Genomic DNA, 19231 nt, shown 5'->3' with positions numbered 1-19231 from the left:
AAATCCTAATGGATTTAGGATTGAAAACAACCTTCTAGAGGATTCTAGAAGCTTGTAATAAGTCCTAATTGGTTTAGGAATGACGTTAAGGTTAATGGACCCTCCACATGGTCATTGGGTCGTAGGTAAGGCTCGGTTTGGACTCGGTTTAGTATTTTTGCCATAACTTCTTCGTTGTAAGTCGGATTTGGGATTATAATATATCCTTGAAAAAACTTTTCAAGACCTATCCAAATACACAATTATTGGACCCAGATTATAGACCAAAATAAACTGGTTTGGACATTTTTATAAATTGGACACGAAATGAATTCTTTTGGGTTTAAAGTCACGAAATACATGATTCTGGGTTAAAACATTTAAGAAAAGGTTATAAATGGTCAAGGCTTAAGGGAAGTTCATGAGACTCTTCAACTCTTCCCCTAACTCAATAATAAAAAATTTGAAAGGTACTCATCACTTGGATTTGGTTTTTGGGGAGACACAATCAGGTGTCTACACAAGGACTAACACATCCTTTTAGACATGGAGTCCATTCTGGATTTTATGGCGTTAAGCCATTTCTTGAGTTGGTGCTCACCAAAGCTTGCTTGTAGGCTCTGGGTTCCACACATCTAATAAGAAATTTTTTGGAATCCTTATTTTATCAAAATTTCAACAAACTATTTATTTTTTATTCTGAGTTACCTACGAGGGGTAGGAGCAATAATAGAATTATTTTCCTCAACTCTTTGAAGTTTTTCATTCAAGTGGGACGATAGGAGTCTCGCTAATGGAATTAGCTTTCTTCGACAAATGATTTGTCAAATTAGCTGACTTATTTGCCCTCACCTCTAATATGGTGTTAATCACATCCATTTGTTGCTCGTCTCGAATTTCTTCGAGAACCACTTTACTCCCACTTGGATTTGTAGAAAGAGATTCCCTTTTTAAAAAGACATCATCGGGAGCAATAAACACTTTGTTATCTGCACGATTGTAGAAGTAATACCCTTTTGTGTCTATGGGATAACCCACAAAGAAACATTTATCTGATTTAGGGTCTATTTTGTCACCTTTTAAACGTTCTACATAGATTTCATAACCCTTAATTATTTCGAAAAGACAACTTTGGAATGTTTTCGGTCCATATCTCATATGGCGTCTTCTCAACTGCTTTGGACGGGTTTCTGTTTAGTATATTCGTAGTTGTTTTCTAATGCATATCCTCAGAGCGATATGTGAAGATCACTAAAGCTAATCTTGGATCAAACCATGTCAAGCAATGTTTGATTCCTCCTTTCTAACACACTTTTAATTGTGGTGTTCCTTTGATTGTGAAGTAATTCAACAATCCTAATGATCGTCAAAAACTCTTTAGTCAAATATTCACCACATTGATCAGGTTGTAGTGCTTTAATTGTTTATCTCAAGCTGATTTTGCACTTCATTTTGGAATTTCTTAAACTTTTCAGTGATTCCAACTTTTGCTTCATTAAGTAGATAAAGCCATATTTACTTAAATCGTTAGTAAAAACAATGGAGTATTTAAATCCTTTGCTAGCTTTTGAACTTGTTGGTCCACACACATCCATATGTATGAGTTCCAAAGGTCATTAGCTCTTTCACCCTTTCAACTAAAAGGTGACTTGGTCATCTTACCTAATAGGCATGACTCTTCGTAATCAAATGAGGATAAGAGTCCATCCAATTTGTAATCTTTGGATGCGCAACTGGTTTTATGTGACCTAACCTTACTATGTTATAAGTAGGTTAGTTTTGAATAATTTGTTTTTTGCTTTTGTGATCTAATTATATCAATGTCATAAAACAAAATTAACTTATAGTTAGAAAAATGAAAACAATTTATTACCTTGTCATGGATCAACACTTTCCCATGACAAGTAAACCAATCAGTATTTCAACAAAAACTAAAAAATCGTCTCAAAAATCCGAAAATAAGTCTAAAATCATCATAAACTAATCAGAAATTAAAACTATGAAGCTTTCTCTGGTCACTTGAACACTTCTTGTGCACCTTCAAGCTCCATTTCCATACTAGCCTCACTTCTTTGCAGTCTCTGCACAACATGAATAATGTTAGCATTGCAACTTGGTATCACATACCTAAGTGAAAGTTAAATTTTTTATAACATATTACCTAAGGTCGATGCTCCATTCTTCTTGAGGTAGTCAAGGTATTTGGTAATTGCACTTCCAATGCTCCTTTTTCTTGTAGTAAAAGCATTCACTTTCACCTTCAGGCTTGGGTTTATAAGTCGTCTTGGGCTTTTCAAAAGTCTTGGCAACTTTTTCGCCCTTACCCTTGACATTTTCCCCTTGCCCCTTCTTCTTGAACCCCTTCCCTTTCTGGACCATAAGAACCTCTTTCTTAACATCCTTAGGGATTTGCTTCTCTACACTAACCAGCATAACATGCAACTCATTCATAATCTTCTCAGCATCAGACATGTTAAAGTTCATGATAAATTGATTAAAGGATTCTAGAAGTGAGTGGAGAATGATATGATCAGTAGCCATCTCATTGCTGTATGGGTGCCCTAGTTTTTCTATATTTTGAATTAGGCCGATCATTTTGAAAACATGATCATGAACTGTTGCACCCTTCTCCATCTTACAATCCAAAATCTCTCGAAGGAGCCGTACCTCTCAACTTATGCCTATATCTTAAATAAGGCTTTGAGTTCTTGCATGACGGTGTATGCATCCTGGTCTTCAAAACGCTTTTAAAGGTCGGGCTCCATAGTAGCTATCATCAAGAAGGTGATTGGCACAACTCTGTCAAGAGTCTCCTTATGCCTACGCTTTTGAGCCTCAGTTGTGTATTTTTGGCAAAGGTGCAGGCAATGGAGTGTCAATGACATCCTTTCTACCTTCAGATTTTAGAACAAGTCTCAGCATTCTTTCCCAGTTGGAAAAGTTGTCTCCTGTCAACCTATACTTGTCAAGGAATGGTCAAAGGTTGTAAATATTGTTGCCATTTACCCATCTACGACAGAATAAGGCAAAGTTCAAATTATGTTTAATAAAAATTAAAGTACATAAACAAATTAAATAGGTTACTTTAAAGCACTTTATTCAATGTTAAATGATCCCATTTGAATTTAAGTGATTCCAAGACCCTTTATTTGTGTGATAATTGCCTGGACTTTTGCCCTATCATTAACCATTACATTTTCAAGGTGAGTGAACTCTTCACTGATTACAGCTCTTGTAACTCTTGGTTGAATAATTATCCATCTCATGTTTAATTATTACCCTTTGCTTCAAGGTTTTAAACTCTTTAGGTAACCTTATTGAGCACAACCAATTAAAATTTTAAAACTTAATTTACCCCAAGCCACCTAAGATATAAAAATGACACTTGGCTTTGGCATGACCTATCATTAATTATCGAAGGCTTGTTGGGTTTTCAATTGGAAAAGCAATCTCAATATTACCGGGACCTAGATTTATTATGTTGTGATTAAAATAGTGAGCTTTAGCTCATCATCAATCACTAGGCGAAAAATGGTTATCAGCACCGGTTCAAAACCCTCATTTAGCACCAGTTTTGAACTGGTGCAGATTTGTAGGATGCCAAAACCCAGAAGATTTTGCACCGGTTCAAAACCGGTGCCAATTCTTAAATTTCGCACCGGTTCTTACTGTGAACCGGTGCTAAAAATGGCCTTAAAAAATAAAAAAAAAAACTCATAAAACACTGGTTCTGTTTCAAAACCGGTGCCAAATATGCCCAAAAAAATTAAAAATAATTTTTTATTTTTTTTTGCATTTTTTTTACTTAAATTTTACCAAATACTTATATATAATCATAATATACATAATCCATATATTTTCCATCAATAACTTGTAATATTACACTTTAAAAAACAAGAAAAAAAACAAACTACATAATCAAAGGTAGGAGGCAGTAGTAGCACTAAAGTAGCAGCAACAGCAGAGGTAGAAGGTCATCCTCTGATATAGCACGTAAACAGTCGTCCTCTGATACTGGTTCGCGGGCATGTTTACGCTTCAAACATAAAAGGTCTAATAACTCCTGCAAGTTTATCAAGCCTCCATTGAGCGATCTGGTGGCCAAACATATTTCAACAATTTGCACCCCTTTCTAGCCAACAAGATGTATCAGAAAATACTAGACATGAATAAAAATGCATCACACCAAAAGCAAAGGCAAGCAGGCAAAGAATCATAATATATACTTGTAAAGTTTAGCAAAGCCACAGTAAATATACTGTATTGAATGGTCGACAAATGAATCATACAAAAGAGCTAAGACAACATGACACTCACCAAGTTCATAATAAAAGTCACCAATTACCAAAATTAAAGCTCAGCCCAAAAACCCTTGTTTGAGGCAAGAGGATCCACCCCTACTTTAGAGCAAATCTCATGAAATTGAGCTCTAAATGTCGGGTTTTTCTATATATTAATGAAAAGTGAAAAATAGAATTACAATATCATTCTGCTTTATGCCAATTTGTACTACTTAAAAGGATTCTTCTGCATTTAAGTTGTAATAGCTCAAGGTCCCAAGTATAAAAAATTTTGGTTACCTAAAGCTCAAGACCATGTAAACAATAATCCTAATGTCTATACTTAGTCAATCAATGACAGTGAATGATAAAGAGAGGAGCTTGATCAATCGCAATTATTGAAACAAATTAACAAAACCCTAGATCAATTGCAATAAAACTGAGTTGTGGAATTTGATTTCAAAGCCCAAAACTTACTATCAAGTCTGCTAAGGCTACTAAAACCCAATTAAACCCATAATCTAAACTAAGTGAAAACACATAGATATCAAAATTACAATAACCATCCAACAAGAGGGACAAAGTCAAACTCAAAATCAAACATCACATACAAAAAAAAAATAAAAAAATCAAATTGGCCTTAAGCTTACTCGAGCAACAATCTTATATGGTTTTCAAGAGAGCAAATGAAAGAATATGACATATATTCAAATCATTAAGATAAATATGTTCCCAGATGTATAATGTATGTCCAATGAATTTCAAAAAAACCACTAGCGCACGCAACACACGAACAAATCATACATATCAATCTATTAGTAGTTCAAAATGAGTCCCCTCATCACTTGGTTAACTATGAATAACTAAGAACTGACTTATAGCAAGTAGCATTAGTTCTCTCTATACACTTGGTCATTGAGAACTAACACAAATAGGCTGCAGGAAAATCATCATCCAACAATCACAATTCCCCATTAAGACACACACAGGGACTCTTAACTAAATTCACAAGCCAACAACAACAACAACTAATTCAGAAACAAGCAACATCCTTCACATTCAATATCTATCCCCTAGCCAGCAACAATATATTATTGCCAGCAGCCATGTCATCAACAAAAGGCAACCTCCATCAGATCAATCAACATAAGAATCAGTAATGAGCAATAAATATGTGAAAATAACTTATATGTGATAATATTTAAGAATCACTAAACAACAACAATAGTAATCATCATAAAAAAAATAAAAAAAACATTGCCACAAGTATATGATAATAACCACTAGCACCCTTGCACACAGAGCACCGCAACACCACGCTAGAACAACCTAGCACACAACAACCACACTCAATAACAACAACATCCCCCCACAACAGAGCACCACACACAACACACACAACACGCAATAGCAGCGCACAACACACGCAACAATACACGCACAACACCACACGCGCAACAACTAACCTTGCAACACCACGATTAAAATAGAAGGGAAAAGGAAACTCACCAACTAATTTTCAGAAAAAATAAAATAATAAAATTATAAATAACCTGCAAAATGCAAACTAATTGGCTAATTGCTACAAAAGTACAAATTACAAAACGAAGAAAATTTAAAGTCCAAATACATGACAGTGATAGATTATAAATTCACTTCAACAAGCTCAACCCCAACATTCCCACAATTCAGTATGTCAAAAACATCAAAATATACAAAACACATACAAATTCCAACTTACCAACATCAATAAAGCAATAAAAATCAAACAAAATTACGTATCCTCCCCAAAAATACCCTTAACATAAATCAGGAAGTGCAACATCGAGGTAGGAAACATTGATCTCAACAGAAACACCGTTAGACGGAGCTCCATCAGTGAAAACAACAGCCGAACCCACCAAATCCACCAAAGACGCAATTGCGCCACCATGAAGAGTATTCGCAATATTCTACAATATCATCCCCAACACAATTTCGGAGATTTAGAGTCAAATTAGAAACCCTAATTACAAAACCTAAAACCTAGATTTCAAATCGAAGAGCACATACCTCGAATTTGTGATTTTTGAATCGATAATTGACTCAAGATTGTTGTCGTTGTTGTATTTGGTTCACATTGACGGCGGCGGCGATGGTGGTTGTGCTTGGTTATGGAGAAGGAGAAGGAGATCGAAAGAGAGAAGAGAGGAAAGGGAAAGTGGCGGTTATGGAGAAGGAGATCGAAGGAGAGAGAAGGAGGTTAAGGAAAGTGCTGAGAGAAAGCTCAGAAGTCCCTTCAATGGAGAATGTCGAATACGCTTCAATGGAGGAGAGAGAGAGAAGAGAGAGGCAGATGAGAGAGGAGGAAAGATCGAGGAATTGAAAGAGAAAGAAAGAACATTATAACCGTTTTTTTTCTTACAACAACTTTCACACCGGTTCGAACTGAACCAGTGCGATTAACTCATTTTTCGCACCGGTTTGGTTGGAACCGGTGCGAAAAATCTTTCCCTTAATCCCGCCTATTTTTTTCGCATCGGTTTTTAAAAACCGGTGCCCATTTAAGTTTTTCAACTAGTGAATCAACATAAATAAAATCTAACATGCATAATTTACTAATGCATAAAATAAAACATGACATAATATGGTCCCTTAGTCCTAAGAAACTAAACTTGAAATGCTCCAACTTGAACCTTCATGGATCTCCATCCTCCTTGCTCCTTTGGCCCTTCACTTCATGTGCTTCTTTGGACTAAACTATTAATATAACTAATTAATCTATTTACTTTAAATAAAAAGTTACAAAAATACTTAACGGTATGCAGACCGTATTTAGATAATAAAATACATCACGATGCGTGGATCATATTTAGAATCTATGGGCCATACTAGTCTATATATAACAACATAATATCATATATTATATAAAAGTTCCATATAATAAATCATTCAACATGCTTGCCTAAACTACATCATCGAATGTTCATAATTAAGGCAACACAATTCCTTATATATCTCATATTTTATATTCATAATTAGATACATATCATATATTATTCATTGTCATCTATAAAATATCATATATTTTAAATTTGGCATGAGATAGAATCAAATCTTAATTTAAAATGGAAAGATAAATCATATTTATTTTTCATGATTATCCTAACTACTAGCCAATCAAATAAGTTTAAAATCAATTATTTCCAAATCTAATTATGGGATAACAATATTTAAATCAATTATTATCCTTTTGGAATATGCTCAAAATATCCTAACAAATTCTATCCAAAATTAACAACATTAATTATGGATAATCATCAAATTAACAACTTTTGAAATTTGATTTTATCCCAAAATAAAATCTGATTTTATTTTGAAATATTTTAAAATAATTTTTTTTAAAACCGCCGCATACCACCAGCCACCTTGGTTGGCCAGCCGAGGCTAGCCACGGTGGCTGGGTGCCTTCCAACACCCAATGTCGTAAAGTAGTAGCGGCAGCAACACTGTTGTTGGCTGTAGGCCACCATGCGTGGCCAGCCATGGCTAGCCACGGTGGCTGGTTGCTTTTAATCAACCACTACCGTAAGGGCAGCAGCATAAACATCAATACCGACAGCAGCGTGCAATGCTTTCACGGCTGCTGCCCAGCCACACTAGACCACCTGCCCTCCTTCCCCTCCCTCTTGGACTAACACGGGTCAACAACCACCGTGGTTGTGCCACCTAGCTGTGGTTGCTGGCCACTTAAAAACCTTTTTTATAATATACTTGAAATCACTTTTGTTAAAATTAAATCAGTCTAATAATTAAAATTAAATCCCTATTCATTTTTAAAATTAGGGTTCTTCATAAAATTAATCCCAATCTAATTCTAACTCTTAAAATTAAATTGATGATTATACACAAAACAATTTTATGCATAAATCAATCTAATTAAAATTATGAAACAAGAAACAAATCGAATTTAACGAAAAAACAAGCACAAAAATCAAAATTTAGGGCTATGATTTTCGAAAAAATTCGAATTAGGTTTTAGGGGTGTTCGAAAATTTCGAGCAATTTTGGGCTAAAAATTGGTCCACTTTATGGCTAATTATTGTGAGCAAATTAAATCACATTTAATTAATTCCAAGAGTTAAATCACATTTAATATAATAATTGAACCATAGTAAAATTAATTCTTCCTCTTAATTGATTATAAAATTATGAACATGTACTTCAAATAATCGTATTATTATAATAAAGTGTGTTCATGCAAGAGGCTACCTCCACTGTAGGAATTTAGGTACTATAAGCGGAATTTCAATAATCATATTCATATGCACCTAAAACAAGATCACATGCATAACACACAAGAATCACATAATTATACCTTTGAAGCATGATCTCCACGTAGCGATTTGATTGACAAATCATGGAGAAAATAGAGCCCCAAGCGTGACTTCTCTACTAAATCCACGGGATTCGATCAAGCCGTCCACCAATGCTAGATTGGTCGAGTGAAGGGGAATACCAAGATCACCACCTTTAATGGACAACCGACCACCACACACGATCACCACCACCACTGCACACCACCGGCGCCGAGAGGAGGACGGAGAGAGCCGTGAGTGAGAGAGAGTGTTTGAGAAGGTTGGTTTCGCGTTTGCTAATTAGGGTTTGATCTCACTGATCATGAATTGTATGTTCAACCCTAGACACCTAGTCTATTTATAAATAGACTAGGAGCAAAGCCCAAAACCCTCCTAATTCCTTCTCATGGCCGGCCACCTAGGGGAGAAGGCCCATCATGGGCCTTTTCCTCTTATTCTCAATCTAGGCCCTTTGTGTCACCTTATAGGATCCGTCTAGTTAGGCTTTGGCCAATTTTACTAGCCCAAAGATCGTTGGTACCTCTAGCTATGATATAACGACGACCCAAATGGACGAACTTAATTATCTCTAAAATTTGATCCATTGTATATCTAGTAATCGCACTTGACAAAGACATAAATCCTTCAATCTCCCACTTGTCTAATACAAGTGTGCATTATTCAAATTCCTTAAGTCAATATGTGTCGAATTGATAATATGATTGCATCTCATGTCGATATCATATTAATCTACAAATCATTTCTTGAAATCTAAGTTATAATTACAAAACAAATGATTACTGAGTAATACATTTGAAAGCGGTCACGTATTTTTTGAATTCTCCCTCTTCAAGCAGCCATGACAAATTCCTTAAATAAATAGATAGACTCAATCCAATCTTATGGAAACCAAAGTTCCTACTCAACTTTTGAAGTAACTAGGAAACATCTTTTATAGTCCCCTTTTACAAAATAACGTTTGGATGTACCACAGTTAAATCAGTCATTGAATGAAATCAATGTTCCACTCACGTTAGAGGAATCCACTAATATATCTAGAAGTTCTATACTTGAACTTCAAAGTAGGTCAATAGTTCGATCATGCATCATTCATGCATACCGATGTGATTGACCGAGCATCTCTATTCCCCTATAGCCCATGAAATTGCGCTATCCAATCAATATTACATGCTATTCCATTTATTAAAATTGTTTATGTCCAATTCAATGATTTTGAACCAAGAACTTAAATAGTTTATGAATTTAGTTCACCTGTGGGGTTCAGTTCACCAAATCACATATTTGATGATCCCATCAATTTTTCTCTGTCCCTGCAATCGAATAAGGCACGTATACGCGGTACATTTGACCGAGAGGCAGCTAGAAACAGAGGCAGGCGAAGAGTTAATCCCTTTCCTCCTCCCAATGTAAATGAGACGGACACAGAGGACACAAACGCTATAGTCAGTGGTAGTGCGTGTTCGGTGGTGGAAGTTACTGCCACCTCGTCCGAACAAAACACACAACATATTCCTCACCAATCTTCATCTAGGGAGACGAGAGAAATCAATGCTTGGGCGTCCGGCCAAAATAAAAAATGACCCCCTTTTCGATATAGCAGCTCGGTCTTGATGCCGTCCGAGCTACTTTTTTTTTAGAGGCATCCTTCTTCATTTTAGGCGGACGTTAGGGAGTCCGTTTAAAATTCTCAACAGCCCCCTTCAAAACATACCAGGTTGGCCAGACCTCGGACTGGGATTCATATCTCTGAGTCGTCCGACCTGCCTCCTCGTAGCATTCCTCCTTTTGGAAATCAGTCAGACGCTAAGGGAGGAAAGAAAGACAAAGGAAAAAGGCCCATAGTGCCCGAAGGCCTAGTGTTGACCGATCCAAGTCAAGGCTCGGTGGATGGTAGCTCGGCTAAGGTTGCCGAATTAGACAAGGTGTTGTCCTCTGATTTTGGTCCGGCTAGGAACCCCGAACCACAACCGGCCGAGTAGGAACCTAAGAATCTTGACGCTGGGGAGGCAGAAGAGGATTATAATGCAATCAACTTCAATGACCCGTACGCCTGCCTGTCGACGAGGTGGCTATTACATTTCTCAATGACAAGTTTAAGAAATTTGAGAGATTCCTCATGCTTAGGGAGGAATGCTAGATCTAGCCGCCTAGATAATCTAATTCAATGGTTGCTTCTGATGATAAGGGAGCCCAACATCGGGGCTTCAATGTGTATAGGTGGGCCTCTGCTTTCCCCATCATCCATTCGTCCAACAACTAATGAACGAATACGATATCGCGTTGTTCTAACTAGCGCCGAATAGCTTGGCTAACATCTTTGGATACTTGGTGACTTTCCTTACAAACGACTTCACCCTGAACTTCCCAGTCTTCTACGAGATGCACAACATGGTGCGGCTGAACGCAGACACGAACGACTGGTTTATCCTGAATACCCGCCTCGACTACTTAGTAGTCCTACACAAGCCTTTAAAATGGCGTGACTGGAAGCACTGCTTCTATCGCATTAAGACCAAGGATAGGCACTTCAACCGCCGGATGAGCAGATTTAACGCCGAGCCTATATATTCAACTCATACAAGGAGATCATCGGCCGACCAACCCTCCTTTCATCTAAACCTTGCTCATCATCTTGACTACTTCAAAGTCAAGAAGGTGTTAAGGAAAGGGAAGTGAGTGTCCGTAATCTCCAACTAGATGCCCTTAACTGACTAGCATAGGGATCCGATTTTCATATCGTCATTCGGCTAGCTCCGGAACTATCCCGACCCCAAGGTGGATTTTCGTGACATAACCGTCCAAATAAGTTTCAGCTAGAATATAATCTAACTCTTTGTTCTTTACCTTAACAGACGAAGCTATGTCTCTACTTGATGCAGAGCAAAAAGGGGAGACCGACATGGCCGACTTCAAATTGGAGAACTGCCGGCTACTTAGGCAAAGCTATGAAGCGGCCAAGGGGGTACAAATTCTTTTCAATTCTTCCCTTCTTCTCTGTTTTTTTTTTTTTTTTTTTTTTTTTTTTTTTTTTTTTTTTTTTTTTTTTTGCGTCCGACCTTCTATGCAAGGAAGGGCATCCTTCCCATTTTCGCTCGGACATACAAGCCTTTTTTCCTTGGCCGAGTTAATATGTGGGAAGGTTGTACTTTCCAATTTTACTCATACATGATGGATAGGTTGATCTTTTTAATTTGTCGAGCTAGTATGTTGGGAAGGTTGTACTTTCTAATTTCACTCGGACAACACATCTTACTATCTTTCTTTGTCTTCTTATTTTTCAGACAACTACCCCAAAACTAACGAGTAAGTGGTCGGCGTCCGCTTGAAAGGACGAGGGGTCGTCCAAATCTCACAAGATCTCTACGTCCAAGACCCCCTCAATGGCGCAGGCGGGCAAGGCAAGGTCGCGGGTTGCTAAGGAGCAGCCCAAAGGAGAACAACCCCAACTGACATTAAGTGGGGCCTCCAAGCCCAAGGAGCCACATCCAACTGATGTGGCCCAAGAGAACACCGTCCGTGAGGGCGAAAAGGGAGAGTCGTCTCTAAACCAAACAGCCGGTAATGGTAGCTCAACTTCGCATGTTGAGTACTTGGGGACTCGACCGAAGGGTTCCCAAGCGGATGAAGGGTTGCAATCGCAACCTCGAGAGATCGAGGAGCAACCCACGCCTACTAGGATGCTGGTGGACGAGGGTGAGGCGACTTATTATCAAGAGCGCTTTACTCGCCGGCTTGAGCATTTCTCCCTTAAGGAGGAGTCTAATGCTGTCGGAGGATGACGAAAATGATGATGGAGGTGATGGGGAGGAGGTGAAAAAGTTATCCTAGGAGGAGAAGCGGGCCAAGACTGACGAGGCTTTTGACGCCAAGGCTGATGAGGCGCTAGCTTAGTGAGGAGCTCGGGTCCCCCTGCTACAAAGATTACGCTTTCAATGCTTTATTTTTATTTCCTTTTGTTGAACAATTTCCGTATTTTCCGCCTCTTTGTGCGGTCTTGTAATATACTTTTGAAAATTTTGCCGCCTGTTTGAGCGGTATGCTTGTTTTCTTTTTTCTTCATTCATACTTGGAAATTTTTAGCAATATTTCATGCCTTTATTGTGCGTTTTTACGTATGAATGACTATATACTGGGGGTATGCCCCTTTATTCGGCATTTCGCCTAGTCCATATTTAAAGCGGTTTGATTAACTTAGTAGATTTTATACCTCGAAAGGTATGAGAGCTAATAAGTTAATCAAATTATAATAATGATTGCCCTTAGACTAGGTTAATGCCGAATGATTATTAATTGTGCGGCCGTTTAATTGGATTATGCCGATCATCCTTCGATACTATCTCTCGAACGCACTCGTGAAATTTCAAGTATGATTTCAACCTAATAATTTCCAAGGATTTGTAGGGCTTGGATGCATAGGTATGTCTCAGGCAATTTTTAGGCTAACTTATGTTTTATCCATCTGATCTGTCTTATGGCCGGATGGAGTTAATAGCATCCTAACCATTACAACCGAGATGCTTTGCTGGGGGATACCTTTGTTAGGCATTTTACCCGGCTACTTAAACATGCCCCTTTAAGGGCCGAGCTGCTATGTTGCAAGTAGCTTTGTTTCTGTTTTTAGGCGGCATTTCTGTTTATCATTAGTTAGACGTACGCAATACGTATGCGAAAAATAGAGTAACAATGTTTGACTTTTCAATAATATTGTCAATATTAATTTGTTTGGCCGTACAACTTTAATTACTTCGATTGGTCATTAGACCTAGTTGTATATACAACTTTTTAGCTAAATACAAAAACTTTATACATAATATTTTTTGAGATTGTCCGTATTCCACGTATGGGAAATAGAACGACCATCCAAGGTTTCAAGATTCTAGGTACCATCTCGCACTTCTTCCTTAATCCGGTAAGGCTCTTCCCAATTAGGTGTTAGCTTTCCATCTACATTTGCTTGGCCTACCACTTCCATTTTTCTGAGAACAAGATCCCCTAACTTAAGCGGGCGCTTTGACACTTTACGATTATATGCCCTTGTCATCCTTAGATCATATATTTCGTGTTTAAGCGCTACGTTGCCCATAGCTTGTTGAAGGAAGTCTAGAGCGGTCTTCATGGCCTCCCAATTGGTCTATTTATCATATAGCATCACTCGTAGAGTGGGCTCATACATTTTAATTGGAAGGTCTCCCCTGTTGAACTCATTACCGTCGTTCGGATCGACCATAGTACATTGACCAACTCATCAACCCATAGGCCGCCTGCTTTGTCAAGCTTCCTCTTGATGCCAGATCAGTTTGTTGTATGCTTTGTTGGGTTTCGTGATGTCCAACAACACACAGAAGGAACTAAGCATGTATTAAAACCTTAATCACATGATTAACAAGAAGAGAGAGAAAGAATCATTACCCTTGAAACGTGCTTTGCTATTACTTAGAGCTCGAACTTGAAAGCGTAGAGTCCCGCAAATGCGCGAACCTCCAACGGCTAACACCCTCGCTACCGAACCGAGCTGGCCCCTACCCCAAAGCTTAGTTGGGGCTTAAACAAAAATAACTTAGAGTTATTAGAACAAAGATTTTCTCTTCTTGGAGATCCCTTAAAATTCACCAACTCAAGTGAAGCTCTTAATACCACATGATGGGTATTTATAGTGAAATCTCCTCAAGAATTCCCATCATCTTTCAATGTGGGATAGTTGGTAAATTGAGAAAAACATGAATAAATTTAACTCTAAATTAAATTAAAAGTCATGAAACAATAATCAAATGACAAGTGTCATCACATAAAGAGGGAGTAGGTAAGGACCACAAACCCATCCTTGGAAGGCAAGCATAAACCCACCAACCCCATGTGCATGGCACACTTGGTCAACGCAAGGAAGAACGGCCTCAACCCTTGGGCTGCAAGACACGCCCAAATGACGGCCTTTCCCTTGGCTGGGCTCGCTACCATGTCGCAATTTCAGCACGATATATTATTTGATTATTTTTCTCGTCTTCGTCGATTCCTAAAATCGACTCGACTCTTGGTTTCGACGCTCTAAGCTTGTAATCCGACATCTTTGTTCGTAAAACTCTATTGAATCATTTAATCCTTCAGATTAATTCGTCGTTTCGGTTCGGTTACACGATTAGGTGTCACCCGAGGGTTCAGTCAAGATTAAACTGTAATATTAATTATGCATTAATATTACTGATCGGAAGTGGCCTCTAGCTAGGCATTCCGATCACTAGACCTCACTGAATAATTAGCTTTCTAATTAATTCCGAACCCTCTATCGAAATAATACACTTGTTTGAAAGACACCATTCTTTGCAATCTCCCACTTGTCTTTCCGGACAAGTGTGCTAATTGTGTATAGCCCATTTCCTATGTCACTTAATGTCTCTTAATGAACTATAAGGTAAGATTCTTCGTCATCCTTATTACGTCTAGAAGTGTTTCTTGTTTTCCGAGTTCGACTGTCAATAAGCAGATGATTTCTAAAATCCATCTGAGCACGGCCATGCATTTTCACAGTCTCGCTCTTCGAAAGGCCTTGTAAACAACGAAGACATGTTCCCTATTGTTAATAGGGGGACATTCCCAGTCTTGCATTGTTAGCTTCCCTTACTGAGAGGACCTAGTCGCCCAACTATTGCCTTTATAATCCCCTTTTACGGCAGATGTTTGACAACATCAAAGCTGACTAGTACTCAAACAAGAGAACTAACAACACTCATGGTCGAGGAAAGAGGTTCTGGTATCCATGATGAGCAATATACTTATGAAGATTATCAAATCTCTTAAAGTATTCTCATAGGTCGATCCGGTATAGTTCCAAACCAATACCTGTGTAAATGATTTATGACAATCATGTCCTTGTAGCACAAGAAACAGTGCTATAAATCATACTACACACTAATCTCACGCGGTCATTAGTCGTCCAACTTTCAAATGACCACCATTACGGATAATATCGATATGATATTCAACATTCACTTAATAGGTGTTTCTTTATCCAAGACATGGTCTTGATACCCTATATGTGAATATCGTCAAATTGAATGGACTCATTATTTAATTCTAAACCACAATTAAATAGTTTGTGGAATTTATTAGTAAAAATTTTATTCCACTATGAAACTTTTCAACGTTTCATCTTATGATAAATGGTTTTCCCCAAATTTTTTAAGAGTAATACTCTTGACAAAACATTTATAGAAATCATATCCATATGTAATATGCTTGATTTCTTTTATGCAATTCTGAATGTTGTGGTTCACTTATTGCATAGGTTTAGTGATGATTACTTTGCAATAATTAGCATCTTCATTTTCAAAAACTCTCATAATAAGATGACAAGATTTGAGAGTGTTATGGATTATATGCGATTTCGGATTTATTGTCCAAGTGATGCCTCCCACTCATTTTCATGATTTGAGATCTTCAACTTTACAACCTATAATCATCAAAGTTCAATAACGAACTATCCATAGAATAATTTCCTTATTATTGCCTTTGAGGCAACAATGTTCTCAACATATACTTTAGCAAATTTCCTAATGATGCTTTGCTTGGATTTTACTCCAACTGACTCACAATGATTTGGATACCCTAATCATTTGTGATTATGGAAATTTAACTTAAATTTCCGCACAATATACATGGACATAAGTTCATGTTGCCATTCTCAAGCTACGACGCGTTTTAACCTCGTGCTTATAAATGGCTTCCTTGTTAAGGATCTGATCCTTGCAAAGGTTGTGCTCGCAACATCAATATTCAAGTTATATTTATTTCCATGCATCAAGAACTCATCCTTTTACTTAGCCAAGTAATTTGTATGTTTTTTTATCATAATCAAACGATCCATTTCTTAGATTCAAGTCGATTGGTATTTTATACTTGTCATGCTCTAAGCATTCAGGTCATGTGAAGATTCCATATCGTAGCATACATGATGGATTCAATTGCCGAAATATTCCCAATTTCATCCCACTCATATGACTTTTAGCTCATCTAGTTTCACTGAGTCTTGCTAAAATGTTTGCTATATGATACGGTTAAAACCTCTATTGGAGTCTTTCTTGTTTGACTTTGTATTTGCCTAGCTTGTACTTAGATCAAACATTTGCTTAGTTTTATACATGTGGGTTTAAAGCCTTTTTAGGTCCTTCATGTTTAACTCCCACTATGTACTAAGTATCGACTTTAGCTTGGTCCATCATTGAAAAATTCTTTCAAATCTAATAGCATTTGATAGTTATTTCACAACAGAGTTCGTAAAATTCTTGTTGACCTTTACAAAATTGGCTTTTGATCCTACTAAACTTCTTTATTCAAAGAATTTCCGTGTTTCTCAACAAGCCAAACCTTATATTAACTTTATGAGAAAACATGTTCCAATTCCTACATGCAATGCTTCCCTTAATCCAGCAATGGATTACTTGAGCTTGCTTTCAAATCTAGCATTATTTAGATTTACAAATCCCTTAGAATATTTCCATAGTCTCTTCTAAAATCCTATTTTAGGAAGGCGATTTTGGTATATATTTTGCCATATTTCATGTGGGCAATTTTGCTAGAATAATCACGAAAAGAGTTAAGCATTCCGATTGGTGAATAGGTTTTTATTAAATTCAACGCCGTGAATTAATTATATCCTTTTCAACCAATCTAGATATGTATGCATATACATTTCCATATTTTTTAGTTTTCTCCTTGAAAACTTATTTGAAATTAATGGGTCTTTACCCTTCATGCAAATTAATCAAGTTTCAAACATAGAAATTTATAGGATTCAATCCAAGCCTTTAGTGAATTCTTTACCTATACGGGGTAATTGCCTCAAACACTGAGTTTCAAGGTGCTTTTAAAGCCCTTTGATTATATTGATCTTACTCCAACACTTCTAAAGTTTTTTTAGTATTGAATTCTCATTTAAGGCACTTGTAAAGTCCTTTGAGTATTCTAAATCAATCATTCTCATGAAGCCCTTCTAAAGGCTTCTAAGATTCTCAGTTTTAGTTTGTTGCTAATCTCGATAGTCATCGAGTTCATTTTCCGCCCACTTTTCGTTTTGGAAATGTGTTACTTTCCAGAAAGACACCACTTAGAGCGACAAATACTATGTTCTCAATTAGGTTGTGGAAGTAATGCCCGTATTATCACTTGAATGCTTACAAAGAGACATGTATATTGTCTTTGAGTAAAAGTTCATTGTGAAACAAACAGTTAGCTCCCACTCGAGCTACCTTAGCCCTTATTAAGCCACTAAGCTCCCACTGAGCCAATGAACTCCCACTGAGCTAAGAGCCCTAGACATATACTTGAAAAGACGCTAGAAACTATTTCTATCCATAACTAAATATGGTGTCCTTTCTTAGTTTTGACAATTTTGTTTGGTGTAACACTAGACATTTGTGCAAATCTTAAAGAACTTTATAGGAAGGGATGTGATCCATCATCATTCGAGTCATTTCCAAATGGCATCGAGGTCTCCGTCAAGAAATACTATATTCTTTGTAGAGTTAATTACGGAATTCCAATTTCATAACTTTGATATGATCACTATTGGCTCAAACAAACATCGCTCGATCTAGACGTTTTGATATCTTGCCAAGTCGATTCTATACTTCACTGGACTTTTAAGCTACTCATGAACCAGTTTGTTAAAATTTAATGAATATAGTCATATTCTTTCATATTCTTGTGAAAACGTTTAAGTAATGGAATTCTCTTTAGCTTTTGAAGTCAATTATCTACATCAAGCACAATCTCTCATTTCTTTGTCGATTTAAACAATTAAGACTTGCTTGCCTTATAACGGTCCCGAATTGATCAATTATCAAGAGTCCATTTAATAGAGCCTTGAGTAAGTTCTTGTCAATGTGACATTTCTAAATATGTTTGGAACACAAATCAAATCCATGAATTGAACCTTTTAAGTTTTAATGTTAGAGAAATGTATTACCATTTATCAAGATAACATAATAAGCATTGAAATACATGCAAACAAGCAATTTCAATCTTATTAAGCGTTTTATCCACACATTTAAAATTTGTCCCATTTAGGCGAGAATAAAACGATTCCAAGACCCCAAAAATCAAAAAGTGATTAAGCATGCTTTGGCTTGTCTTAACACTTAATATTTTAAGGTAAGAAATCTAATTGCTAATAGCTCTAAGCTACTCTTGGCTTAACAAAACGTCGCATCTAATGCTTTCTTGACATTTTATCTCCATTGCCACGACATCTAAGGACTCCTTACTGATATCATTGAGTCTAACCAAAACTGACGTGTATGCAATGCCATGCTTTGGCAAGCGCACAAACATACCTTACTTCCCTAGGAAAGTAGTAATGATGTACTTTGGCACTATCCATTACTATTCTCATTAGTTCCGTAAGTGTCATTTTGGAATGACACATTTAACTCAATTTTCTTTGGGACTTAGGGTTTTATGTTGGTTGATTTAAGTGAACTAAATTAATCATTCAACATTCGAAATCCTAAACATGCATTTAACATCGCAGTTATATAAGAAAAATATATAAAGCATAATTAAAGATGCATTTGGCAACTAGCATGACCCCTTGAACTTGAGTCTTCAAATCTTCAAGGGCCT

This window comes from Chenopodium quinoa, unplaced genomic scaffold, assembly GCF_001683475.1.
Source record: "Chenopodium quinoa cultivar QQ74 unplaced genomic scaffold, ASM168347v1, whole genome shotgun sequence".
In the NCBI taxonomy this organism is placed as follows: Eukaryota; Viridiplantae; Streptophyta; class Magnoliopsida; order Caryophyllales; family Amaranthaceae; genus Chenopodium; species Chenopodium quinoa.
This window is presented reverse-complemented; position numbering follows the sequence as displayed.